Source organism: Triticum dicoccoides, chromosome 6A, assembly GCF_002162155.2.
Source record: "Triticum dicoccoides isolate Atlit2015 ecotype Zavitan chromosome 6A, WEW_v2.0, whole genome shotgun sequence".
Taxonomy (NCBI): domain Eukaryota; kingdom Viridiplantae; phylum Streptophyta; class Magnoliopsida; order Poales; family Poaceae; genus Triticum; species Triticum dicoccoides.
In genome coordinates this window covers 238228123-238238150 of record NC_041390.1, presented here as the reverse complement: position 1 = coordinate 238238150, position 10028 = coordinate 238228123, and positions in this window count along the sequence as shown.

The window sequence follows — 10028 nt, the reverse complement described above, 5'->3', positions numbered from 1 at the left end:
GCGGGCCTGCGCGGGCCCACGATTGGCTCCACGGGTTGCGGCAAAGTGGTGCGGTGTGGGCGCTGAGGTGGCGGACGCCGATTGGCTGCGGCGGCGGGGAAGGGTGATGTGTCGCGACAAGATTGGTGGAGGTGAGGTGGAAGGCGCGGTGGACACGTCCGGCAGCGGGAAGAAATGTCCGGCGGCGATGAGGGAGTTGGATCTAGGGTTTGTCTGCGCGAGAATTTCGGAGGGAGACACATATTTATAGGTAGAGGGAGCTAGGAGAGTCCAAACGAGGTGCGGTTTTCGGCCACGCGATCGTGATCGAACGACCGAGATGATGGAGGAGGTTTATGTGGGTTTTGGGCCAGTTTGGAAGGGTGTTGGGCTGCAACACACACGAAGCCTTTACGGTCCCTCAATTAACCGTTGGAGTATCAAACGAAGACCAAATGATACGAAACTTGGTAGGCAGTCTACCGGTAGTAAACCAAAGCTGCATGACAAGTCTCGGTCCAATCTGAAAACGTTTAATACCCGCACATGAAAAAAGGTAGAAAGGGACACCGGGTGACATAGGAGCGCCGGATTGCAAAACGGACAATGGGGAAAATGCTCGGATGCATGAGGCGAACATGTATGCAAATGAAATGCACATGATGACATGATATGAGATGCATGACACGCAAGCAATGACAAGGAAACAACAGCGAATAACTGGACGACACCTGGCACATCAGTCTCGGGGCGTCACACAGGGAGCGGTGGACTGTTTGAAGAATTGTCCCATAGAAGAACCTTCTCCTCGGGGACGCATGGAAGACCAACAAGCATGGCCTTTTCCCAAGCTTGTTTAAGCAGCATCTTGAAAAAGTTGGTGCAGGAAGCACCGAGTCTTGCGGCGGTGAGGACGTCGGAGCGGCGTGCGATTTCTCCCAGAGAATCGTCGTCCAAGGTCTCCTAGCCCCGACGAGGAGGAGAACCGCCTAGAGAATCCATGGGAGCAGTGACGAACTGCCTTCTCTTCGGGGGGAGGGGAACTAGCGAGGAGGAGATAAGAGCTTAGTAACCGCAGGGCCTCGTCCCTTCCAACTGTAGATCGTTCCTCAGCGAAGGGGTGAGGCTATTATTTACTACTCTAAATAATAGCACTAGTAAATAATAGCACTAGTAAGAAATTTTTGGCACTAGGTAGTAGTTTTTGGTACCATGGAGTACTAGTACTAGCATTATGGAACGTTATGGGATTGCACTATACTGTAAATAATAGCACTAGTAAGAAATTTTTGGCACTCGGTAGTAGTTTTTGGCGTGGATTAAGAAATTTTGGGTATGTTTTTGCCATTTTTGTACACGCCAACTAGTGTCAAAAAACGTCATACATTATGTGACGGAGGAGTACGTACTCGTACTGTAGCAGTACTAGTACTACTTTTCTCGACTACTCCTCCAAAAAGCACCCAATTAATGCTCTTGTTTTCCTCAAAAAAGTATGTTTACCAGTGCATTAATTGCAATGCATGCATGCATAAATTACATTCATTGGTCAATTTTTTCTTAATACTTGCATGCAATGATTTAATGCACCTTGGAATCTGAACATGTGATGGGAAACAACCAAATTGAGCCTTATAAAATGGAAAAACTAAAATTTTGAGATGAACCCTATAAACCGGAAAGGAGGGAGTACTGTACTTCTAGTCTAGTCTTGTATAGTGCACCAGTTTTGAACTCTTGAATCTCACGGCCAAGGAGCTATAGTTGGAAGTGAAGGGTACTACTGTTCTCTAGAACCATCACTGTACTATCAATGCAGGGGAAGTACACCTGCGTAGTGGCCTAGTGGGTACTCTCGGTGCTCTATTCAGCCGCTCCTCTCACGTAGCTGGCCTACTCAGCCGCTCCTCTCATGCACACACTAGCAGCCTGTTTATCAGCGACGGTTACTGCGGGGGCAGAACATTTGAGTTATTTGATACAGCGAGACTAGGCTTTTCGCTTCCATTTGTGGAGGTGTAATGGATCTCGTCGAACTTTGTTAGTAGTTCCTTCTTTATGAATGAGATAAAGCAAAGCTTTTGCCTCCGTTTCAAAAAAAACACGTCAAGAGGAATTTCTTTTGTAGTAGAGCCGATAATGGAGTGAAGTCCATGCATGCAACGCCACAAGCTACAGAGTAGTAGTAGAGCACTTTACGTACAGAGCCATATTGCACAGTTCTCAATGCCCCGCAAGGCTTTTCTGGCTCCTCGGGCTTAATTGGGAGGCGCTAGTTTAAATATGCTACTAGCTGGAAGCTGCAACAGAGGTGCGGCTAGGGCGAGCACGTGAGCCACGGGATGCTGGGAAGGAAACCCCCTTCACGTGGCTAGGCTGTCCAGACTCCAGTGCACCCAGATTGTGGGGCCGCACGTCCGTTTGACTTCAAAACTCAAACTACCCGTGTAAAATATTGGCTCGCAGCGAAGTGGAGTACTTCCTCTGTTCCAAATTACTTGTAGCAGGTATGGATGTATATAGATGTATTTTAGTTCTAGATACATCCATTTCTGCGATGTATCTAGATAGTATACTATTTTAAAAAAAGGCCGCCGTGCGTTCGGCCGGGATCAAACCCACAAAACGAGGTATACACTCCCGCGACCACTAGTAGTGCTCGTTGGAGTACAACGCAACCTAGAATCGCCTTTTGTCGCTAGTAGTACGTACATTGTCGCTTACAAGAAACCCCTAAGAGCATGGTTAATAGTATAGCCAGCTGCTGGCTATAAGCCAGGGCCATGTCATCTACAGCCCATCTTATAGCCAACATGTAGTAGTAGTTTATTTCTTATAGCCCGCTGACTCAGCTCTATTGTACTTGCTCTAATAATGCAAGAAACCACTAAAATGCCAAGAAACTACTACCACTTGCATACGTGGCAGACTTAAGATAAGACTACCTTATCAACCATTGTACTCCTCTTACCAACAAAAATCCTCGAGTGACCTCCTACCTCCGGCCCGTCCACCTAGTCATCCTCGGCCATGGGACGCAGCTACCGCCGCCGGTAGAAGGCGAGGTCAAAACCGCCGGCAGTGCGGAGCCCATGCTGCGGCAGCCCGGATGCCAGCTCCGTCCGGCGCTCCCGGCTGCTAGCTAGCCAAGATAGCTCCGTCCAGCTGCTTGTCTGCAAGGTCTGCTAGCTAGATTGGCACGGCAGCGCGGCGGCTTGCTCGCACGCGCCGCGCTAAGGCCAGCCATCTAGCTCGAGCGAAGGCCAGCGTGGCGGCTTGCTCGCTCGTGAGTCACGCTCGGGCCAGCCTGCCAACCCGTGCGGAGGCCAGCGCGGCGTCCGGCCCGTCCGGCAAAGCGGCGGCCAACTCGCTCATCACCGGCGCCACCGACGAACACGCATCAGTACTGTTTGAAGTAATGTTCAAGAAAAATAATGATTTGAGGGGGAATAACAGGATAGAAGGTCAGATGTGGGTCCCTCGTGTCAACGGTCAAACAAAATGTGTTGGTTTAAGCTACCTCGTCAGCACGGACATGTGGGCCAACCCTGTCATAAATGGGTTAAAACGAACCTAATCGGTAGGAGTACTAGGTAGTTTTTGGCGTGGATTAAGAAATTTTGGGTATGTTTTTTCTATTTTTGTACAATAGATTCCTCCTAGGGCTGGTTGAAAGTGGTAGTTTTTTGTTAAATACTCTACATAATGTAAGTAGGAGTGGAAGTTAAGATTTGGAAGCCAATAAGCAAGGATAGTTACATAGTGCATATGTGTACATGATTGGAAGTAAATATCAACCATGAGTGACTAATATCTTGATGGAAAACTCGAAACTATGGAATACTAGGAAAAGAAATGCATGGTTGGAAATACTAGCAATGTTCATGTCCGTTGCAACGAATCACAATTAGAATAATACTTATTCACAAACTTGGTACAAAACACTCTAATTTTGATATACATATGTCACTAGAGATATATTATTTTTCAATTAAAATATATTCCTTGGGCTGTTTTGGTGAGGTCAGGGAGGGATGTGGTTGGTTTTAAGATACTAATTATGGGTTTTTCTGCAAATTGGTAGACAAGTGGGATGTTGGTGAGAAAAGGCAACAACTTACCTCACAATCATTAGATGTAGATCTAATGGTCAGAAACGACGGATGGCAGACACACCAGCATCACCAACTTAGTCTTGTGTAGGAGTACTAGCAAGATCTGTGCATTGCACGGAACATCAAGATGCATTTTTTTAAAACACTTGTTGTGATTGACCCTTGCGGGAGTAATCCCATGTGTAAAAACTAATGATATCTCGAGAATGAGATAAGGTGAAGAGGAGTGGGGTGTGGTGGTGGTTGGTGGTTAGACTGAGCGGAGGCATGGGGATTGATGACGCCGGCAGCGACCACCAGGCCAGTTTGTTCCAGAGGCTTCCTTTATTAATTGCTCAATAATGAGGTTTGTTGGAGACAAGGATGAACGAGGGAAGGCCTTGTCTGCAAATGTGGAGTGGTGTGCGGGTATCTTTTAGTTTAATTTCCATCCGTCAGATATAGATCGGACGGTCTATATTGCAAGATGGCACACGTATCATCATCACCAACTCGGTTTTTTATAAGAGAATAAATATAAGTATGGAGATACAAACGTATTATCGATACTTGCTTCCGTAAACTAGCATCTACATTCTATTCAACGCCCTGACATGTGGGGCCTTAGCACAATGACTTCTCGACTATGTAAAACAAAGATTTTCCCGTCGCCGACAAGGAGGGGGTGACGGCGGCGCGCTTTTTAGCTTGCTCTAGTCCTAGTAGTCATACTAGGTGGTCTAAGCACGTGTAGATTTATTCTTTTCACGTCTCGTGTTCGCCGTACTGCCACAACTGTTCATGAATAGACGGTAAGTTATTCATGGGGAAACCCTTGTTGAGCGTGTTTGCGAGAGAGAGAGAGAGAGAGAGAGAGAGAGTGTGCGTGTGTGATATGTTATAGACTGAGGCAATGATAATAGATTCTTTGTGTCTATGTGTGTGGGGGATAGAGAGAGACATGTACATGGGGATTTGTGTTGTGTAACGTGGAGACACATATACATAATTAGAGAGTGAGTGTGTGAGATACACATGCGGACATGAGGAGAGATGAGGATCCAGGTAAATGGGTGTTTGTGCGTGCCTGTGTGTGTTTGTGCACGCGTTTGTGTGTGAGAGGCAGAGAGTGTATGCGGAGTAGTGAGACCACTGATGATGTAAACCTAGTATAAGGGAAGGGGGATGGTGTGACATGTGTAGTAGCGAGATAGCACGGGTGCGGGCAGGGGGAGCAGACTATTTGGAAGAGACATCGAGAGTGTGTGGGAGAGGGGTGTGAGAGCGAGAGAAAGAGAGAGCTAGCGACGGAGAGAGAGAGTGAGAGGAAGAGAGGGGGCGAGAGGGGTCGTTTCTGTCCATAAATGGTGTATAGATAGGGAGACAATGTTGATGTTGTCCAAAATTGGCCTATGAACGGAGACGCAAGGGAAGCAAGTCATCGTGTGTGTGATAGGGACTTCATGAGAGATCTAGAATAGATGGTGTAGTGAACAATGTGCGAAATCGAGAACGATTATACATTAGGGAGCTATGCAAAGAGTCACGACATATCTGTATACGGGGAAGGAGCTGGGGCGGGTCCGCATGTGGGAGAGATAGAAAGAGGAGAGTGGTGCACAAGGAGACAAAGTGTGCTTGTTTGCAGTGGGGATGGTGTGTGAGGTGAGTGCGCGAGAACCACATAACTAGGGAGATAGACATTTGGGGGTGATGTTTTGTGTGTATGGGAAATATACACTCTACATAGTGCGTGTGCTTGGGTAAGAGAGATAGCGGGAGACCTAGAGAGTGAGGGAAGAGATGTGTGCATGCCCGAGAGACCAAGTGATAGAGACCTATGTTGGGGTCCGGATTACAAGAGAGAGGGGTGTTAATGTGCTCGTGTGTTGGTGTTTGGGGGAGAGAACGACTTCTGTGTGTCTGTGTGTGTGTGTGTGTGGTGGGGGGGTTGACTTCAGATAAAGAGTGAGGTGTCTATATTTGAGGACTTTAGCGTAATTGAGATATTGTGCACTCATGGTTGGTCAATTTATTTCACATTTTGTACTATGAGATAACGATACTTTTGAACATGCGTGATATAACTTGATGTACCAGAATTACAAACCTAAGATTGGAATTTTGGAATTCCACTCCATCATTAGCTTTTGTAATTCATTTAAACGGAGGTACATTTTTTAAGCCGGGATTTCGTGATTTCAAATTCATATATCAAACCTAGAGATATACACATACATGCATGTTCAAACTTTATAATCATCCACTTTATTCATACACATACACATTTTTGCTTTTGTCATCATATTTAGGATAAACACATTTGGAATTTCATTTGGATTGGACCGTATGATGGTATTTGCTTGTAGTAGCTCAATGATCCATATTTGAATTGAATGGACAATCTAAGTTTCGAGTTGGAGACATTGATTTTCAAAAATTGCACAAATTTTTTTGCGTGCAAAACAAACAAATTGTCGGCCATGATATCATAGTCGGCCGTACGAGAGTAGAATACTTATAATTTTAGGCGCCAAAAGCTTTCAAACTTCCTGCTCAAATTGAAATATCATGCGCCCGAAAGTTTAGCCCTGAAATATTCCTGTTTTACCCCTGCCACATGAACGGAAAAGGGCTGCTTTGGTAACTCCATTGTTTTCCCCTCTTTGCCCCCAACATTCTTCCCCAGAGCCCCTCCCCTTCCCCTCCCCGACGCCCCCCCCCCAACCACGACAAGCCGCCAAATCTAGTCCTCCGCCGCAGCGGTGGACCTCATACCCCACTGGATCTACCTTCCGCACCTTGGAACCCCCAACTGCCAACTCACCACTTCACCGGAGCCGCTTCAGCGACTGGCTTGTCCATCGCTCCAGATCTCCTTGACCGCCATCATGGTCCACGGCACCGGATCTGCTTAACCGGCGCCCTCGTCCACCACAGCATAGGCCCTTCACTGACTCCCTCGTCCGCCCCTTCGCTGGCCCTTCATACAAGCCCTCATCCGCCGCAACAGATCTGCCTCACCGAAAGCACTATACAACGCGCCCGCCGAAGCCTTCGTCCACTGCACCAGACCCGCTCCACGGACGCCATATTCAACTCCACCGGCCCTGCTTTACCGACGTCGCAGCCTCATCAAGTTATTTCGATTTGTACTCCTTTCGGTTTTTCTCTTTATCGTGCAACTGTTCACTTACCACAGATGAGCTTTCTTGTATGTCGACAGGCGCCTCAACCGTAGCACCGGAGCCGCTTCAGCGACGGCGACAGCCGGCCCAAACTCAACCGCAACACGAGCACCATCGACGATCCTTAGCTATCAAGTATGACAACGATACCCATACGCCGCCGAGAATCAGGTACTATTATCCAACGGCCGGGGCCTACGTTCACTTTTCTAGCATAAGCAGCGCACCTTTGAATTTCTTCAGGGCATCATTCAGTTTTTCATGAGACGTATTATTCTGCTTGCACCTGTAGGGCCATACTTCTGGCAGTGAACATGTTACATGTGCTAAATTACATACCAGTGCACATATAGTTAATATTCTTTAGTTTTGTTCTGATGCCACCTGTTGGTTCCATCAGACTGCTTAATGTTCTCTATGCTTAATTACACATCAGCAAACTAGCATGTGCTTCCGCTGCTTTTGTTCGTTTTACCCTACATTTTCTGATGCTAGCTATTACATCACTGCTCCGAGCCTCTGTTCATTACTTGTTTGTGTGTTCTTGATCTTCCCAAGTTGCATGACTAATTTGATGCTTCTATTAATTATGGAGCTGCCAACCCCATCAAGCAAAATATTTGTTCTTTTGGGGTTGGCACCTCGAACAAGCATAAAAATATAGGGAAGCAGATATACTCCCTCCGATTCTATTTACTTTGCGCATAACTCTTGACCCGCATACCAAGGAGGGCACTGGTTTAATTTTTCTAGACTAATTTGCCAATTAATTAGGGCAGAGGCGGATGGGGCAGGGCACAAAAGGAAACCAAAGCTAGGAATCGGCAACGCGCAGACTAGTACGAGAAAACTGAGAAAAAGTTATACGCAAAGTAAAAAGAATCGGAGGCAGTATTGTCGTGTATGCACACACCCTTATTTCATTAGTTTAGATGAACCATTGATGATCAATTCGGACCAGTGCATGCTATTAAAATTAATTTTACCTAAATAGATTGTGCAGAATAAACTACAACAACTAGATTTGCAACCATGGGATGCTGACGATATCTTCAAAGAACATTGCAACAGGAGCTAGGCTTCACAGCAACATATGCTAAGCCAGTGTGTTTTAGTACATGTGAAATGTAATGCGAGTGGGCTGCTTTCTTGGCTTGTGCCCTCAACGTGTAATCCTACCGAATTACAAATAGTTCAGTTGTCTGCTTCGCTGTATTGCTTGATTCGAATGCTTATTTGTTGTTATGCTATACCTGAGTTGGCCAATATGTTAGCAGTGCCTGCTGTACTATCGTAAAGAAATGCATGCCTATTTCATTTGAGTCCTTAACTTTTCCTCTCAACTTCATCACAAGACTGTCTTCGTAGTTTATATGAGGCCACACTGTTAAGTGCTTTCTCATATTATTTCAACTGCTTAGATGCCTTGGCAACTTAAATATAGCGGATGTACACTCCCTTTCAACTAGGGATGTCAACTGGGTCCAGTTTAATCCCGATTAAAGTCCACTAGTGGTAAGATAGTTCAAAAGAGTTTTTGTTTTTTGAGGAAAATGAACTAGGGAGGTAGAAAAAACTAACTAGATGGGACTGGCGGATTTTGTTTATTTGCCACTTACATCCCTAGTTTCATCTTACCATTTTAATTTCTTTTTGGCTGATGCTGCTTTGAACCATTTAAATATAGTTTGCCATGCTCGGCAATAATTCGTCCGTCGTTTACCATGTAAGCTTCCTGCCTCGATCATACGATAACTATCTCTTACTGATGTCCAGCGGAAACCTTTCAGGATGCTGTTCACACTAGGACACAATGTACAACCCCAGAATCTATTTGTGGAAGCAGTGTGCCATCCATGTTACCAGATGGTAGCAGTTCACAGTCAACACCGCTGGAGAGCAGTCTGAGCACAGATATTATAGTGCTTGAGGCTCTACTAGAGGCAGAAAGAGATGGTGTGGCTGCCATGAATGATGTAATCTTTAGCTTGAGGCTGGAAATTATGGAATTAGCGGCACGCATTATGCAAGAAACCCAAGAATTGGAGGAAGTAAGAATGTTGCATTTGAAGACGGAGCAGGTCCTGCTATTTCTGCTATCTGAAGCCCAAGATAATCCCGGTTCTTCTTTAGATACCAGTTGAAATTTTCATTAGATTATTGTACTTGCATGTTGTGTCATGTCTCTGAATGGATTATGTTGCAAGACCCCCTATGTTGTCCATGTGTTGTAATGATCCGAATTTTTTAGGCGAGGTAATCCTCAGTACTTGTATGATTGACATAAGGTGAACTGTTTTTTGTGTGAGCATATTGTATTGGATGAAATAACTGTTTGACTCAGAGTGTATCCAACCTACTGAATTCGAAGATCACGGCATTTCTAAATTATAATCATATATAAAGGTGGAATAAATCTTTGTTGTGGTTTTGAAGAAATAAATAACAAAACGTATAATTATCTGTGGATATTCGTAATCGAATACAAATTGGATTTGAATTTAGTTTGCCAGGTCCCAGGGCAAACGTGAATGCTAATTCTCCCAAGTTTTGAACGAAGCGGCTAAACACCCACTATAATGTGTGTGCTGCGCAAAGCAAGTGTTTTCGAGATGGAAATTACTGTCTACACCTGACACTTAACATCCTTATCGACAGGATTTACACTCCTGTCGATAGGGGTAGACTAGTAACTTGAATCAGACATGACACGACGGCCTCTGAGCCCATTCAGACACGATGGGCGCCAAACGTGGGCGGCAAAACA